This window comes from Ochlerotatus camptorhynchus, unplaced genomic scaffold (genome assembly GCF_037179485.1).
Source record: "Ochlerotatus camptorhynchus isolate MF236.1 unplaced genomic scaffold, CSIRO-AGI_Acam_v1.1 ptg000367l, whole genome shotgun sequence".
NCBI lineage: Eukaryota > Metazoa > Arthropoda > Insecta > Diptera > Culicidae > Ochlerotatus > Ochlerotatus camptorhynchus.
The window spans coordinates 12452-29114 of record NW_027040855.1 but is presented as its reverse complement, the minus strand read 5'-3'; positions in this window follow the sequence as shown (position 1 = coordinate 29114).

Below are 16663 nucleotides of genomic sequence, written 5' to 3'. Positions count from 1 at the left end.
ACAAGAACCTGGATGGTCATGGGACCGTCCTCGGGAAAATCTTGAACACCCGTGAAATTGAACAGTTCACAAAACTATTTTGGCTATTTTAAACTCGTTTCCATCGATAGTTTTTCTAAGTTATACAAATATTTCATTCTATCTTAAATGACCACAAATTAAACGAACAGCTGGGTATGATAGTCAAATATTCATTACAAAATACATTGTTTCTGTACAAGTTTCATGCACACGGCTTCCAATATTAGAATCCTACAAGGTATCCCAAATTGATTAAGGCTGAGCTAATTCAAATGAAAATAACATGGCCAACACATGCCCCCTGGTTCAACAAATCGTTCAAGTGCGAAATTTCCCATTTAAATGTATCTCACCTCCAGATCGGTCTGATGATGGCTTTCCGATAGATCCGGTGACCCCTTTGCCAATTTACCTGTTTCCTGAAGTGAACACTCGTAGTTTCACAGATATGGATGCCACGCTGCATGTTCTCCAATAAGAAACTCACCAGCAAACTATACGTTCCGAATCGAATTGGTTTGCTGTGTGATCTACCGCACAGAGGCTTGAGATAAATGACCCAACCAGCCAACGTCCCGAGTTGGCCGAGGTGCACTCAAATCGATGCGAATTGAATTATATATGAATTGGTGATTTTGATAGTTATTAAATTATTTCACAGAAATTAGTTTGCTCCATCGCCGTCCGGTGTCCGCTTTTCCAAGGTGGAATAGAGGTTCCAATCGGGTTGAGATTGAGTCAATGCTGGCCAGGGTTGTATTATGGGGGGTGTGGCCGGTGATTTGAAGGAGATTCGATGCCAGCAGAAAGCGTGGCGGAACAATTGATTTTCCATCGACCAACAGCGCAACGCCGATATACTCTTGTTCATTGTGGGAGGAATCCTCCTCCTAACACAGAGATATCTCTTCTAAAACTGTCTTGATTCCGGTTCGGGGTTAAGGAGAAGGTGAATGGATGCACATGCAATTGAATGAGAACTAGCCTATAGATGAAAGGAGTGCAAAATTGCAATCAACCTCGTGCATATGTACCTGCATGTCGGTGCACTCGGAGAATAAGTTGTATGTGCATCAACATTTTATTATACCATTGCATGTGGAGGCAACATATCGACTGCACCGGATCCGAACGAGAGTCAATAGACATGTCGTAAGCAAAAAGAAGCAAGTATAAGCATATCGGAACTATCCGGTTCTCTGTGCGGAATGCAAGTATGCAAAGATCTTGAGAAAATGGTTTTCCTAGATGTGAGTGAACAACTCTCTCCGGATCCAAGCAAAAGACAAGTACCTATCTTCGTACGTCTTCAACGCTGGATGGTCTTGGTTCGCAAACTTTGTGTCCGATAAATGTTAATTTGCCGTTAAATGATGCGAAAAATCTTGCTCGGCACTTTTCATGGATGATTCTGACGCTGGATTGGAAATTTTGCATGGATGGAACAAAGTATAAATTCCAAGCAGTGCAATGTTTTATGGGCGTAGTTTTGCCATCTTGATTTCTTAAGGGGAGTTGTGAAATTGTGATGTGACCAATTCGATTATCGAGTCATCACATTCGCATCAAATGAAACTTGATTTCTGAGCTCTTTTGTTGCAGACGTGACAGGCTCTAACAATGTTGGCTAGGAATAAAATTAGATGTTTTAGTAGGATCGTTTTGAACCTGGATCGAAAGTTGGATTTTCGATTGGTTGGAAGATCTTTTGAAGGTGTAATAACCTGAATCAATCCACCTATGGTGAGATCTGATGAATGAACTCAATTTTTTTTTTTTCATTTATATGTTCTCTATAGTATTCTTTTTCAATTGGTTGAAAACAATCCGCAGTTCCTTTAATCGTATGCCAAGGAGCGAACTTTTGATCTGACGCTACCCATGAGCTTCAGCACAGACTCCTTGGTGTCAATTTTAGCCACTTTTTTTCCAGTCTTTTTCAAATTCTTCGATTGATTTCGCAGTTTCGATTGACCTCCAGAAAATTCGGAGGATTCATCTTTTTTGGTACGCATTGAATTTTGTTTGCTTTGACCAAGCTACCGTGTCTTTCGCCGTCATGTTGACGGATCATGGACCGCAGACGCCGATTCAAACACTTCCGAACGTAAATTTCAGTGTTCATCGTCTCCTTTGTCACAAATGGCTTTGAAAACTTGCCACACTCACATGTCGCTTGTCACACCGAGGTCTTCTTAACAAAATTCAGCCCGTTTCTTGTCTTGGCACGTTTGACGTTACTTTTTGATGTTCTCAGTTTTTTGTTTGGCCAAATCTCGAACAGAGGCACTTTTCTTATTGACATAAACTTGAGTGATCTTCTGGTCCAGTTTTCGGTCCACCGGTCCCGGTTTACGGTCAGATTTCGATGTGTCCTCTAAGGTAACTCTGCTTCGATACTTACTTCCTCCATTTTCACCAACTTCCTTACTAAAAGGTTGGAAATAATGCACCATTTGAGCACGATCTGTTTGCGCTTTTCAAGGGAAATGCCTCACATTTTGATGATTTTATATTTCTAAAAAAATGCACTTGCGCACACACACTTTTTGAGTAGTTAATAAAAATAATCAACAACACACATTGATGAACAGCTCATCGGGGTAGAAATGGCAACGAGTTGAAAGTGTGCTTATACTTTCTGGGACACCCTATATTGGAAATTCAAACAAAAATGTTCATATGATGTGATGTGACAAATTAAATTAGTCAGAAACTGGCCTCTTCTCCTGGGGTATCCGGAACATGTCCAGATGTGGCCAGTGTGGTCCTGGGCACTCCAATTGACTAGTATTGTACTGTTTCTTGAATTCTCATGTGATTTGATGTGTCGCTGTGATGGCTTTTGAACCTAGTGACAAACTATCCTCTTCTCTCGGGGTGGAAATGTGGAGGAAACACGTGGTCTTCGATTGTCCTATACTTGAAGCAGTGCTTAGAGAGATGTCTGCTCGTAACTAGGAGAATGTCGTGGACGGAATGTGTCGAGAATGAGGTGTATGTGTGGCGTACTTGGTCTAAATTAAAAGGTTAGTGACTTTTTGTACAGAAGTCGAATCGATTTAACAAATTTGTAGTAGTAGGATGTAATAATAAATGGAATATGGTATAAAGATAAAGATAAAGATAAAGATAAAGATAAAGATAAAGATAAAGATAAAGATAAAGATAAAGATAGAGATAAAGATAAAGATAAAGATAAAGATAAAGATAAAGATAAAGATAGAGATAAAGATAAAGATAAAGATAAAGATAAAGATAAAGATAAAGATAAAGATAAAGATCAAGATAAAGATAAAGATAAAGATAAAGATAAAGATAAAGATAAAGATAAAGATAAAGATAAAGATAAAGATAAAGATAAAGATAAAGATAAAGATAAAGATAAAGATAAAGATAAAGATAAAGATAAAGATAAAGATAAAGATAAAGATAAAGATAAAGATAAAGATAAAGATAAAGATAAAGATAAAGATAAAGATAAAGATAAAGATAAAGATAAAGATAAAGATAAAGATAAAGATAAAGATAAAGATAAAGATAAAGATAAAGATAAAGATAAAGATAAAGATAAAGATAAAGATAAAGATAAAGATAAAGATAAAGATAAAGATAAAGATAAAGATAAAGATAAAGATAAAGATAAAGATAAAGATAAAGATAAAGATAAAGATAAAGATAAAGATAAAGATAAAGATAAAGATAAAGATAAAGATAAAGATAAAGATAAAGATAAAGATAAAGATAAAGATAAAGATAAAGATAAAGATAAAGATAAAGATAAAGATAAAGATAAAGATAAAGATAAAGATAAAGATAAAGATAAAGATAAAGATAAAGATATAGATAAAGATACAGATAAAGATAAAGATAAAGATAGAGATAGAGATAGAGATAGAGATAGAGATAGAGATAGAGATAGAGATAGAGATAGAGATAGAGATAGAGATAGAGATAAAGATAAAGATAAAGATACACATAAAGATAAAGATAAAGATAAAGATAAAGATAAAGATAAAGATAAAGATAAAGATAAAGATAAAGATAAAGATAAAGATAAAGATAAAGATAAAGATAAAGATAAAGATAAAGATAAAGATAAAGATAAAGATAAAGATAAAGATAAAGATAAAGATAAAGATAAAGATAAAGATAAAGATAAAGATAAAGATAAAGATAAAGATAAAGATAAAGATAAAGATAAAGATAAAGATAAAGATAAAGATAAAGATAAAGATAAAGATAAAGATAAAGATAAAGATAAAGATAAAGATAAAGAGAGAGATAGAGATAGAGATAGAGATAGAGATAGAGATAGAGATAGAGATAGAGATAGAGATAGAGATAGAGATAGAGATAGAGATAGAGATAGAGATAGAGATAGAGATAGAGATAAAGATAGAGATAAAGATAAAGATAAAGATTAAGATAAAGATAAAGATAAAGATAAAGATAAAGATAAAGATAAAGATAAAGATAAAGATAAAGATAAAGATAAAGATAAAGATAAAGATAAAGATAAAGATAAAGATAAAGATAAAGATAAAGATAAAGATAAAGATAAAGATAAAGATAAAGATAAAGATAAAGATAAAGATAAAGATAAAGATAAAGATAAAGATAAAGATAAAGATAAAGATAAAGATAAAGATAAAGATAAAGATAAAGATAAAGATAAAGATAAAGATAAAGATAAAGATAAAGATAAAGATAAAGATAAAGATAAAGATAAAGATAAAGATAAAGATAAAGATAAAGATAAAGATAAAGATAAAGATAAAGATAAAGATAAAGATAAAGATAAAGATAAAGATAAAGATAAAGATAAAGATAAAGATAAAGATAAAGATAAAGATAAAGATAAAGATAAAGATAAAGATAAAGATAAAGATAAAGATAAAGATAAAGATAAAGATAAAGATAAAGATAAAGATAAAGATAAAGATAAAGATAAAGATAAAGATAAAGATAAAGATAAAGATAAAGATAAAGATAAAGATAAAGATAAAGATAAAGATAAAGATAAAGATAAAGATAAAGATAAAGATAAAGATAAAGATAAAGATAAAGATAAAGATAAAGATAAAGATAAAGATAAAGATAAAGATAAAGATAAAGATAAAGATAAAGATAAAGATAAAGATAAAGATAAAGATAAAGATAAAGATAAAGATAAAGATAAAGATAAAGATAAAGATAAAGATAAAGATAAAGATAAAGATAAAGATAAAGATAAAGATAAAGATAAAGATAAAGATAAAGATAAAGATAAAGATAAAGATAAAGATAAAGATAAAGATAAAGATAAAGATAAAGATAAAGATAAAGATAAAGATAAAGATAAAGATAAAGATAAAGATAAAGATAGAGATAAAGATAAAGATACAGAGAGAGATAGAGATAGAGATAGAGATAGAGATAGAGATAGAGATAGAGATAAAGATAAAGATAAAGATAAAGATTAAGATAAAGATAAAGATAAAGATAAAGATAAAGATAAAGATAAAGATAAAGATAAAGATAAAGATAAAGATAAAGATAAAGATAAAGATAAAGATAAAGATAAAGATAAAGATAAAGATAAAGATAAAGATAAAGATAAAGATAAAGATAAAGATAAAGATAAAGATAAAGATAAAGATAAAGATAAAGATAAAGATAAAGATAAAGATAAAGATAAAGATAAAGATAAAGATAAAGATAAAGATAAAGATAAAGATAAAGATAAAGATAAAGATAAAGATAAAGATAAAGATAAAGATAAAGATAAAGATAAAGATAAAGATAAAGATAAAGATAAAGATAAAGATAAAGATAAAGATAAAGATAAAGATAAAGATAAAGATAAAGATAAAGATAAAGATAAAGATAAAGATAAAGATAAAGATAAAGATAAAGATAAAGATAAAGATAAAGATAAAGATAAAGATAAAGATAAAGATAAAGATAAAGATAAAGATAAAGATAAAGATAAAGATAAAGATAAAGATAAAGATAAAGATAAAGATAAAGATAAAGATAAAGATAAAGATAAAGATAAAGATAAAGATAAAGATAAAGATAAAGATAAAGATAAAGATAAAGATAAAGATAAAGATAAAGATAAAGATAAAGATAAAGATAAAGATAAAGATAAAGATAAAGATAAAGATAAAGATAAAGATAAAGATAAAGATAAAGATAAAGATAAAGATAAAGATAAAGATAAAGATAAAGATAAAGATAAAGATAAAGATAAAGATAAAGATAAAGATAAAGATAAAGATAAAGATAAAGATAAAGATATAGATAAAGATACAGATAAAGATAAAGATAAAGATAGAGATAGAGATAGAGATAGAGATAGAGATAGAGATAGAGATAGAGATAGAGATAGAGATAGAGATAGAGATAGAGATAGAGATAAAGATAAAGATAAAGATACACATAAAGATAAAGATAAAGATAAAGATAAAGATAAAGATAAAGATAAAGATAAAGATAAAGATAAAGATAAAGATAAAGATAAAGATAAAGATAAAGATAAAGATAAAGATAAAGATAAAGATAAAGATAAAGATAAATATACACATAAAGATAAAGATAAAGATAATGATAAAGATAAAGATAGATAGAGATAGGAGATAGGAGATAGGAGATAGGAGATAGGAGATAGGAGATAGGAGATAGGAGATAGGAGATAGGAGATAGGAGATAGGAGATAGGAGATAGGAGATAGGAGATAGGAGGTAGGAGATAGGAGATAGGAGATAGGAGATAGGAGATAGGAGATAGGAGATAGGAGATAGGAGATGGGAAATATAGATGGAGATGGAGATAGGAGATAGGAGATAGGAGATATAGATGGAGATGGAGATGGAGATGGAGATGGAGTTGGAGATGGAGATGGAGATGGAGATGGAGATGGAGATGGAGATGGAGATAGAGATAGATATAGGGATAGAGATAAAAGTAAAGATTAATTATGTAGCCAGAAAAGTTGCAGGAACCTTGCATAAGTTCTGAAAGTTCCAAATTATTTCAAAGTGGCGTTCTTAAGGAAGATAATTGAAGAAGTGACGTTGATAATAAAATTCTGAAACTTTTCTGGCAGACATCAATATTGCTGGAATCAATCAGGCTGGTATTGCTTTTGCATCATGCTCAACTGTTTATTTGAAACCGGGAAAATTATTTTGGGTAACCGGGAAAAACCGGTAAAAAACGGGAATTTAATTTCGTGAATTGAGTGGCCACCCCACTAAGCTGACATACAACTTCCAATTTATTACTCCAGTCGAATAGCTAAGTGTACAAAATTAAGTAACGCAATATTTGGGACCCTTTGACCCTACCATGGACCTTACTTAATTCCTGCACGGCTCATCTCCAACAATGCCACTACAACCTCCTTGCGGTATGTCACACAAAGATTGCATCCGACTACACATTTCAAGTAGCCAAATCCACCAGAAGTTCAAAATAAACCCCAACTAGACATTGAGGACAGCGACGACGTCACACTCGAATGCATCTTGAGCGAAATTCTTAACGCTATTCTTTGCTTCGGAAATAACACACATGCGGCAGCAGACTCTCGTTCTTTCCACTTGATGCATATAAGAACGAACATCTTATATCCGCTATAGTTGTTTGGAAGAACATTTCATGAGCCATGCGGTGGTATGTGTGTGTGTGTGTGTGGGAAGTTTGCATGCTCCTTGGCCTTGGCGTTGGCGGTCTCCCTGGGTGTGTGGTCCCGTCACCCCGAAATTTCAATGAATATAAATTCTTATGCATAGTCAAATCGCTACTGGCTCTTCTTAGCCTCTGGTGCTGCTGGAAGTAGTGGTGTATCAGAGCGATCATCTCATGATTGCAGTTGGTACCTACTGCTGATGTGGGAGTTGTTCGAAAGAGTCAGTTGCATGATTGGAGATTGTGATGGTTTTGTGCACTTATGTAGATTATGGTGCAGGTTTGGGCTGGATGGCAAGTCGGTTTTGGAAGTTCATGGTCGATGTGGGATATGTGTGGCTTCAGTCGTCTGGAAGATGATTGTTTTTCAACACAGTTTTGAAGACTGAATGCAGTACGTTGGAGGATCATTTTGAGTTTGAAATGCTCGTTTGCTATAAAATTAAAAGCCGCAAATCTATCTCCATTTCCAATGAGGCATTTCATCAACAAGACAAACACATTAGCCTAATCGTAGGGTGAAATCAAATCCCCAGTTTGAAAATCAATTCCACAGGGGCAACCCCTGTCCGAGAACGAGAACGAGCAAGCGTAAATTAAAATCCAATATTGGAGAGATTTATTTACATCAGCTCCGTTTCGGAAAATTCCTCCATCCACATCAACAACATCCAACCAAATCAGCGAGCACACTTAATGTAAATAAAATTTATCCCCTCCAAATTCAGATAATTGTTTGTTTGGATTAATTAAGATCTCAACTCCCACCCTCGGTTCTTGACTTGGCAGTCGGCTTTTCTGCTTTTCACGCTGTGAACCTTTTCGCCTATGGCGACGACCCGGCTCTTAATATTGCATACAGACTGAGAATTTTCCCTCGAAATAAGTCACCCACCACCCAACCACCGAAAGTCAACGATCCGAAAAAGCTCAAAACTCAAAGACCTTTCTGCCGTTCCGGTCGTTGCCAGGAAGACACCTCAAAGAAAATTAGGATATTCCTTTTCCATCACAAGAAAACCTCTCCTTCACTTCTTCAACCCGTAAGAAAACTACCGTCACTAATGTATTCACTTTTAAGCCCCGATGATGATGACAACGACGACGCCGACCAACAACGAGCCATATTTGCGAGTGTGAGCAAAAGTGGAAAAACCTTTCGCCATTTTCTCCTATAAGTAGAAAAGTTAGTTCAAGGGATCGGATGATGGTTTGGATTGGGTGCGGCAGAAAGCAAAACACTAAAACGAATTGTAAACAATTTTCAGCTTCCGACATCACGAATCCCGTAAACAAGTGACAGCGGATAAGTGCACCCTTCTTTTTCGAACGAACGATACGGTGATGGACCTTTCTTGGATGCGTCGTTGAAAAATTCAAACTTTGCCGGAATCGTTAAGTGTGCGAACGGTGACATCTGACATAACATGTCAACCGTCCCGAACTGGGAAATGGAATGCATATATTGGGCGATATGAAATGAGGGGTTGGGTGAGTAGAACGAAACTTCGGTTCGGAAGTCTGGTTTGTTTGAAGGTTTTAATCGGAATACAAGCTTGGATTTAGATGAAAGTGTTGAGCTCCGAATACCCGACCTTATTTTTCTTTGATCTAGTATTTACAGTACCGGACAAAATAAGTCATACACCCATATTATTTTTTACGGAGCTCAATATCTTAGTAGATTTCAAACTAACAATAATAATTGATTCGACGAAGTTGATAAATTTTGTCTGCAAAAGAATGGGAAGGTATAGAATATTTGGAATGTTGCATGACTTTCTCAATATTGATGTATTAACCATAAAAAGAGAATTTCGAGATGGATAAACGAAAACATACACCTGGCTTTTTGTTAAAACATCATGTTTATTTAAACTTTCGACTTCAATCTTCAAACTCTCAGTAAAGGGTGTCCCACATCAAATTGTATCACGGAAAAAACACTGTAGAAAATTACCCATTGAGTATTTTCTCTTGAAAATTTTGGTAGAAGTAATTGATTTTACGCAAGCACCTGGAAAATCCAGAAAATCGGGCATCGGGACATCGGAAAACAACTCGGAATCATGCAGTCAGTCGGTGAGTCGTGTGATTAAATGTTACTACGAAACTCTGAGCATTGAACGGAAGGAAAACTGCGGTCAGATTGGATGTTCTATTAGTGATCAGGATCACAAGCGTGTCGTGAAAGCGTTTGAGTGGAATCCCAATGCTTCGGTCAGGAATGTGGCCAAAAAATTGAATCTGTCCAAGTCTTTCGTTCAGAGAGCCAAGGACTGGGAGGTACTGCATACGTACAAAGTGCCAAATCGTGACGAACGGCAAAATACGGTGGGAAAGTCACGGGCCCAGAAACTGAAACCAGATGCTAACGAAGCCTCATTGACTCATGATGGATGATGAGACTTTCGTCAAGGCGGACTTCCGGCAGCTTCCGGGGCTACTGTTCTTCACCGCTCAGCACAAGTTTGATGTCCCCAAGGAAGTAAGGAAGCGCAGAAACTTTCAAAGTTTGCCAAGAAATACATGAATTGGCAAGCAATCTGCTCATGCGGCAAACGGAGTATGCCGTTCGTGACTACCGGGACTGTAAACGGGGAGATCTAGATCAAGGAGTGTCTACAGAAGTGTCTGCTTCCTCTGTTGAAGCAACACGAGGGCCCTACAATTTTCTGGCTGGATCTAGCTTCGTGCCACTATTCAAATGTTGTTCTGGAGTGGTACGAAGCCAACGGGGTCAATTTCGTACCCAAGGACATGAACCCCCCAACGCACCGGAGCTAAGGCCCATCGAAAAATACTGGGCTATTATGAAGCAGGCACTACGGAAGCATCCCAATGAGGTCAAATCTGAGGAAGACATGGGTTTCCGTACAGAAGAAGCAGCCAGATGTTGTACGATGTTCCGACTAAATTTTGACATTCGTAGAATTTAGTGGCTTCATTTTGCTCGTAGCTGTCGACACAAATAGCTGTGTGTGTGTTTTTTTGGTGCGAGTCAAGCGATAGCTTTCGATAACAACTCATTGTTGCGGTGCTTGCTCATTGTTTGAAGTTCGTTCGCTTTTGCTGTTACCCCGTTGGAAGCAAGCAACTAGTGGAGATGTCGGTGGAAATAAAACTGACGATCAGATTCAGTTTTCAACATGGATCGGGGAAACCATCAATGGAAGAAAATGAGAATTTTATTTAATCGCTGGACGCAACCGCGAAAGATTAATTTTCCATTATGCCGATGGAAAGTCAATCAAGGTACGTACAAAGAAGAATACTACTAGGTACGCATGTCGCCCCTGTGGGGGGCACCGTTCAGTACGTGAGAGTTTACGAACTCCCATTCCGGATTGCGATCTAGCATTGGTGCTAGGGAAAAACGGTGATGTAACGAGTGTATCACGGGATAAATTTCCAGCTGCCTTGGGCCTCGATATACATACAGGCGTGAGGTGTCTATATATGGATGTAAAAAGGAGATTCCCAACTCGAAAGTGGAACATATTCTACCAAGGGAACACAAATTTGTGTTTCATTTGTAAGACTGAGGGGCATCGGATGAATTCCTGCCCTAAGCGGAAGGATCGAGAACAGTTAGTACAACAAGAAGAAAACCTACAACTGAATGAGGAAGAGAGCAGCATCAGTTCACACGATGGTGTAGTGACTAGAACTGCATCCCCAAATGAGGAAGTGGATGAGATCCTGGTTGAAGAGGTGATGGTGATGGATGTGACGTCCCCAAGTGCTGCTGAGGAACAGAAGCCGCCTCTTTTCAAGTGAAAAAACGAAGCGTATTACTTCTACACATTCGGGATAGTTGACTATACGGAGAAGGAGCGGATAAAAAACGAAGAGAAAGCCAAGGGGCTAGCGCTGCTGAAGAAAAAAACTATTGGAAGAAGCAAAGGAGTTGAGGACACGAATGAAATCGGATTCTAAACTCAAGTCGCCTCCAAGAAATGGTTAGAAGAACTCATAAACTATATATGTAACTTAATACTTTAATGTAATTATTCAATTATTTAATAGTTCTCGGCTCCGTGGAGTCCTTCGGACATTTGAGTCCAACAAATAAACTATTGAAAAAAAAACACGAGACCTCCTTATATAATGTAGGAAATAAACATTGGCGTAGCTAGAAAATTTACCTGGAGGGGGCCTAAAGGGGGCCTGCTGCACTTTTTTAATTTTGCAAACATACGGTTAAATAAAAACTCACTCAAATTGCGTCAAAGCAACTTATTTTTGGGTACACTTTATTCTGTGACCAATAATAACACATTGAGGCTTACTATTATTTAAATCGTGAAACAATAAATGTTGATTATATTTATTCCATAACAACGATTGGGACCTCAATTGGAAGAGCCTTAAACGCTTACTGATTTTGAACAAGCAATGATCGTTTGTTCATGGTTTTTGTAATGAAATCACAGTTAGGTAATTTCATGAATTTTGTAACTAGCTTTTTTTTATTGTGAATATTTCACCATCAGTCAAACCTCAGGCATAGGAACAAAAATTAAATTCTAGGAGTTTGAATTTTATAATTTTATAAAATTTTAGCTGTTTTAAGGTAAAGTGCACACATAATAATTTTTATACATTTGGGACGTAGGAAAATGTTCAAGATGCACAATTTGCTGACGTAGGACTACGTCTGTGATTTGGCCTGGGTTCAATCCCAGTCGGCACCGACGGAATTTACTGAGGCATAACATCTCTGATCACGGAGGGAAGTAAAGCCGTTGGTCTCCGGTTCATGAGTTGATGGGTCGATAGGTAGGGTCCAGGTGTGGGAGCTGCCTCCCTGGCGTCGGTAGCATTGGTGCTCAGCACGGAAAACAAATCAAGAAAAAAATACATCTGTGATTTCTGAACTGCAACGAAGTTCCCTAAACTGAAGCGAAGATCCCTGAAGTTCTTAGAAGTTTATTGAACTATTTTAAGATCTTTTACAAAATTTCCTGAACTTTTTCAAAATAAATGAAGTTTTACGCAGCTCCTCAAAATGCTTCGAAATTCAAAAAACTTGTACGAAGTTTGCCGCACTTCTACGTTTCATGTTGATTTTCCGCGAACATGAAAGAAATTTCTTGAATTTGTTCGTAATTTCCACAACTATTCCAAGTCCATGAGGCCAAAAAACATGTAATTATGTAGAGGTTCGCGATGAATAATGAGCTTCCCTAAAAAAATGTTCCTTTAGCTTCTACGAAGCCCCTCAAATTTAAATGAATTCTTTACTTCCTCGCAGTTTTCATAACTTTTCCAAGTTTCTTTTTTCTACGAATGTTTCTGAAATAACTAAATAATATAAGTCCTCCAAATCAGCTAGAAGCAGCGCTGAGATTTGTCTTTGTCATGGACAGACTTTCACGTGATATTGACAAAATTGTTCGTCACATAGTCACTGACAGACTTGATCCTCAAAAAAAAAACCTTCGACAAAATCTCAATCAGTTTTTTCGTCAATGACAAAGATTCACCTGAAAAAAATATAATTTTGTACATTCTGTGTTACATTATTGTTATCCAAGCAGTTCAAGACGAGAATGCTTGTTCACATTAACGGCTCCATGTAACAGTGTTGCTCAAGTCATTTAATTTTGTTACAAATTTAGTTAATATAAAAATCTACACATGTTCGTCACTGACAGCATTGTCATTGACAATTGACATGGTTTGCCTTGACTGTGACTGTTAGCTCAAATGAGTGACCAAAGCAGACTTGTCAATATCACCGTGTATTTTCGAGATTTTACAGCACTGTACTAGAAGTTAAGATCTGGAAGTTCTACAGGCTCTACCAAAATGTTTTACGAAATTATAACTTATTATTTGAATCCACAAAGCTACGTGGGACTTCATCGCATCATTTGAGAAATACAGATGTATTGAAAAAATAGCTTATATATTCCAAGTAATCTTGAAGTTCAGATTTTAAGATTTTTCAGACTCAACGAGATATTGTACGTTGCTACGACGAAATTTTTTTAACATACAGAGCTTCATGAAGCCCCTTATATCATGCAGTTGTAATGACAAAGCGTTTTGAAATCTTCAAGCAAATCCTGTAGAACATCAATACCAAATCTTCATGAGACCCTAACATGTTTAGTCATTACAACTATTACGATAATATGGGGCTCAACGATGAATTTGAGTTCACAAATTTAGTCAAGACACCGAACAATATCTCGTTAAATCTGTAGAACGTCAAGTTCTGAACTTCAGGTCTGTTTGGGGAATGGATTATTTTGTTGAAGTAATGAAATTGGGTTGTTAGCGGAATGCTAAATAAAATAGCAAAAAAGTTATCTTCCATTTAATTCCACTTAAGGTTCTACAAAGGGTAAGTAATTTTGTGTTCTTCTTCTTTTTTAAATATCATAAAATCATCATCATTAGTTTACACATACATTCATATATTATGAATACGAAAATTTAAAACATGTATTTCGTGGGTAAAACACGAAAATTTCCTGGGGAAAACACATTCACTGTATTTACTTACTTGTGTTCTTCGAAGTATAGCACAATTAAACGCAATCGAATACACGAAACTCAAAACAACTGCTTCACAAAACTCTTGGTGAACAAAATTCATCACAAAGAAAACCATTTCTACTTTGCTGCTTTGCTAGCAATCATGAAAGTATCATTGAAACAGCGGTGCCAGATGTATTGCCTCTAGCAATGAATTTAAGTTTATTAAAACAATTAATTGCGAAGTCTGCCTTATTAACATAGATGAGTGGATGTATTTAATGGTGGATAAATATCAAAAACTGGTTAAATAAAACATAAATGACCATTTTAAACATTTTACCGGTCCAATTAAAAAAGTCACAGAAGATTGAATTCAACACTAACGGGGTTGATGGCAGCAGTGCACGTAGCCTGTTATACACTTTCCCGCTCAGGGCTGTAAACAAACTTGCATACAGCGCAGTCTGGCAGTGCTTATGTTTTGTCTACTACATTCTTATCCACTAGATAGTGTGACATCACATTTGCTGATGTATTGAACGAAGGAAGAAAAGAGATGGTTAAGTTTTCCTCACCATACCAGTTGATATTTATGAAAAATGGGCAGTTTTGGCGTGGGGACATGCACTTCCAATGAATTTTACCAATACATTTAGAAAATGATGATCGAAGAATATTTCAAAAAGAAGAAGTAAACAAAATAATGACCCTTTGTAGAACCTTAATTAATTTTGGTATCCAATTTCATTACTTCATTATGATGGCTAAAGGGCGAACACGAAATTATTGCGACACCGAAAATGTCATGCCAATTTTCTTATAATGTTTAGAATCAAACCAAAATTTTAGGGTAGTTTTATACATATATTTACTTCAAAAATCAAAAGAAAAGTTAATCGATGGAGCCTTGAGTGTAAAATTGAACGCATTTTCGCTTGATGCCCTCCATCAAAGTCTTTACAGTGTCATCCGGTACCAGTTTTTCAGTTTTTTTTTCGATTTTCTTAACATGTCCTTCACGTCTTTGACTGTCTTCTTGCTCTTCCGAAGTTCCCGCTTCATTATTGCCCAGTACTGCTCCACCGGGCGCAGCTCCGGACAGTTTGGCAGATTCATGTCCTTTGGAACAAAATGGACAGAATTGGCCTCATACCACTCCGGGACACTTTTAGAATAGTGGCATGATGCCAAATCTGGCCAAAATAGCGGAGCTTCGTCGTGCTGCTGCAAGAACGGCAAAAGGCGCTTCTCGAGGCACTCAGATTTGTAGATCTCGCCATTTACTGTGCCCTTTCTCACGAAAGGCTCACTCCTCAGTCCGCAAGAGCAGATGGCCTGCCAAATGAGATATTTGGAGGCGAACTTCGACATTTTCTTCTTCTTAAATTTGTCGTCCACATCGAACTTGCTCTTGCCGGTGAAAAACTCCAACCCCGGAATTTGCTTAAAATCGGCTTTTATATACGTTTCGTCGTCCATCACACAGCAGCCATATTTTGTCAGCATCTACTCGTAGAGCTTCCGTGCCCGTGTTTTAGCCGTCGATTGTTGCCGCTCATCGCGGTTTGGGAAGTTCTGTACCTTGTATGTATGTAGTCCAGCTCTCTTCTTTGCATTCTGGACGTAGCTCTGCGACATGCCGATCTTTTTAGCCAAATCAAGGCTTGAGACGTTGGGATTTGCTTTAATCATCCGCTTCACCTTTCCCTCCGTCTTTTTGTTCTCCGGTCCCGGTTTTCTTCCAGCTCCTTTGCCGTGGTCCAACGTCAACCTCTCCTGGAACCGCTTCAACACTCTGGAGACGGTTGAATGGTGAATGTTCAACATTTTTCCCAACTGCCGTTGCGACAGGTCAGGAAATTCCAGGTGTTTGGAAAGAATTTGTTCTCTCAACTCACGTTGGTTCACCTCCATTTCCGTTGAATCGAAAAACACGACTTCGAGTTTGACAGCATGTACACAATACACATCAATGAGAAAGTGTGCAAAATTTGGTTGATTTTTACCCAATGGTAAAAAAGTTATGCCCTATTGAATGTGTCGCAATAATTTCGTGTTCGCCCTTTTCCAATCCTTTGGGGATTTTCCTTATTAGAGAGTTGTATAGATTTTCTCCTTTAGCTTACTCAAATCTTTGTTTTTTATAAAGGGTGTCCACGATGAAATTGCCACACACAAAATTGATTCGCAAAATTCGAGTTTTCATCCGATTGCCATCAAATTTTCAGGGATTGAGAAATAACTATTAAACTTCATTTTACCATTTTACTCGTATTTTATTTACAGTCCATACGCAAATGCCCGCACCTTGCCCTTAACCCCGGCCATAAGATTCTGCACAACCTGTGAATCAACCGTTTTTTGCATGTAAACCCATACTTTCTTCAGTTCCTCGACTGCCTTCACTACCTTAGGTCGTTTAAGAAGGTGCTGCTTCATAATCGCCCAGTACTTCTCGATGGGGCGGAGCTCC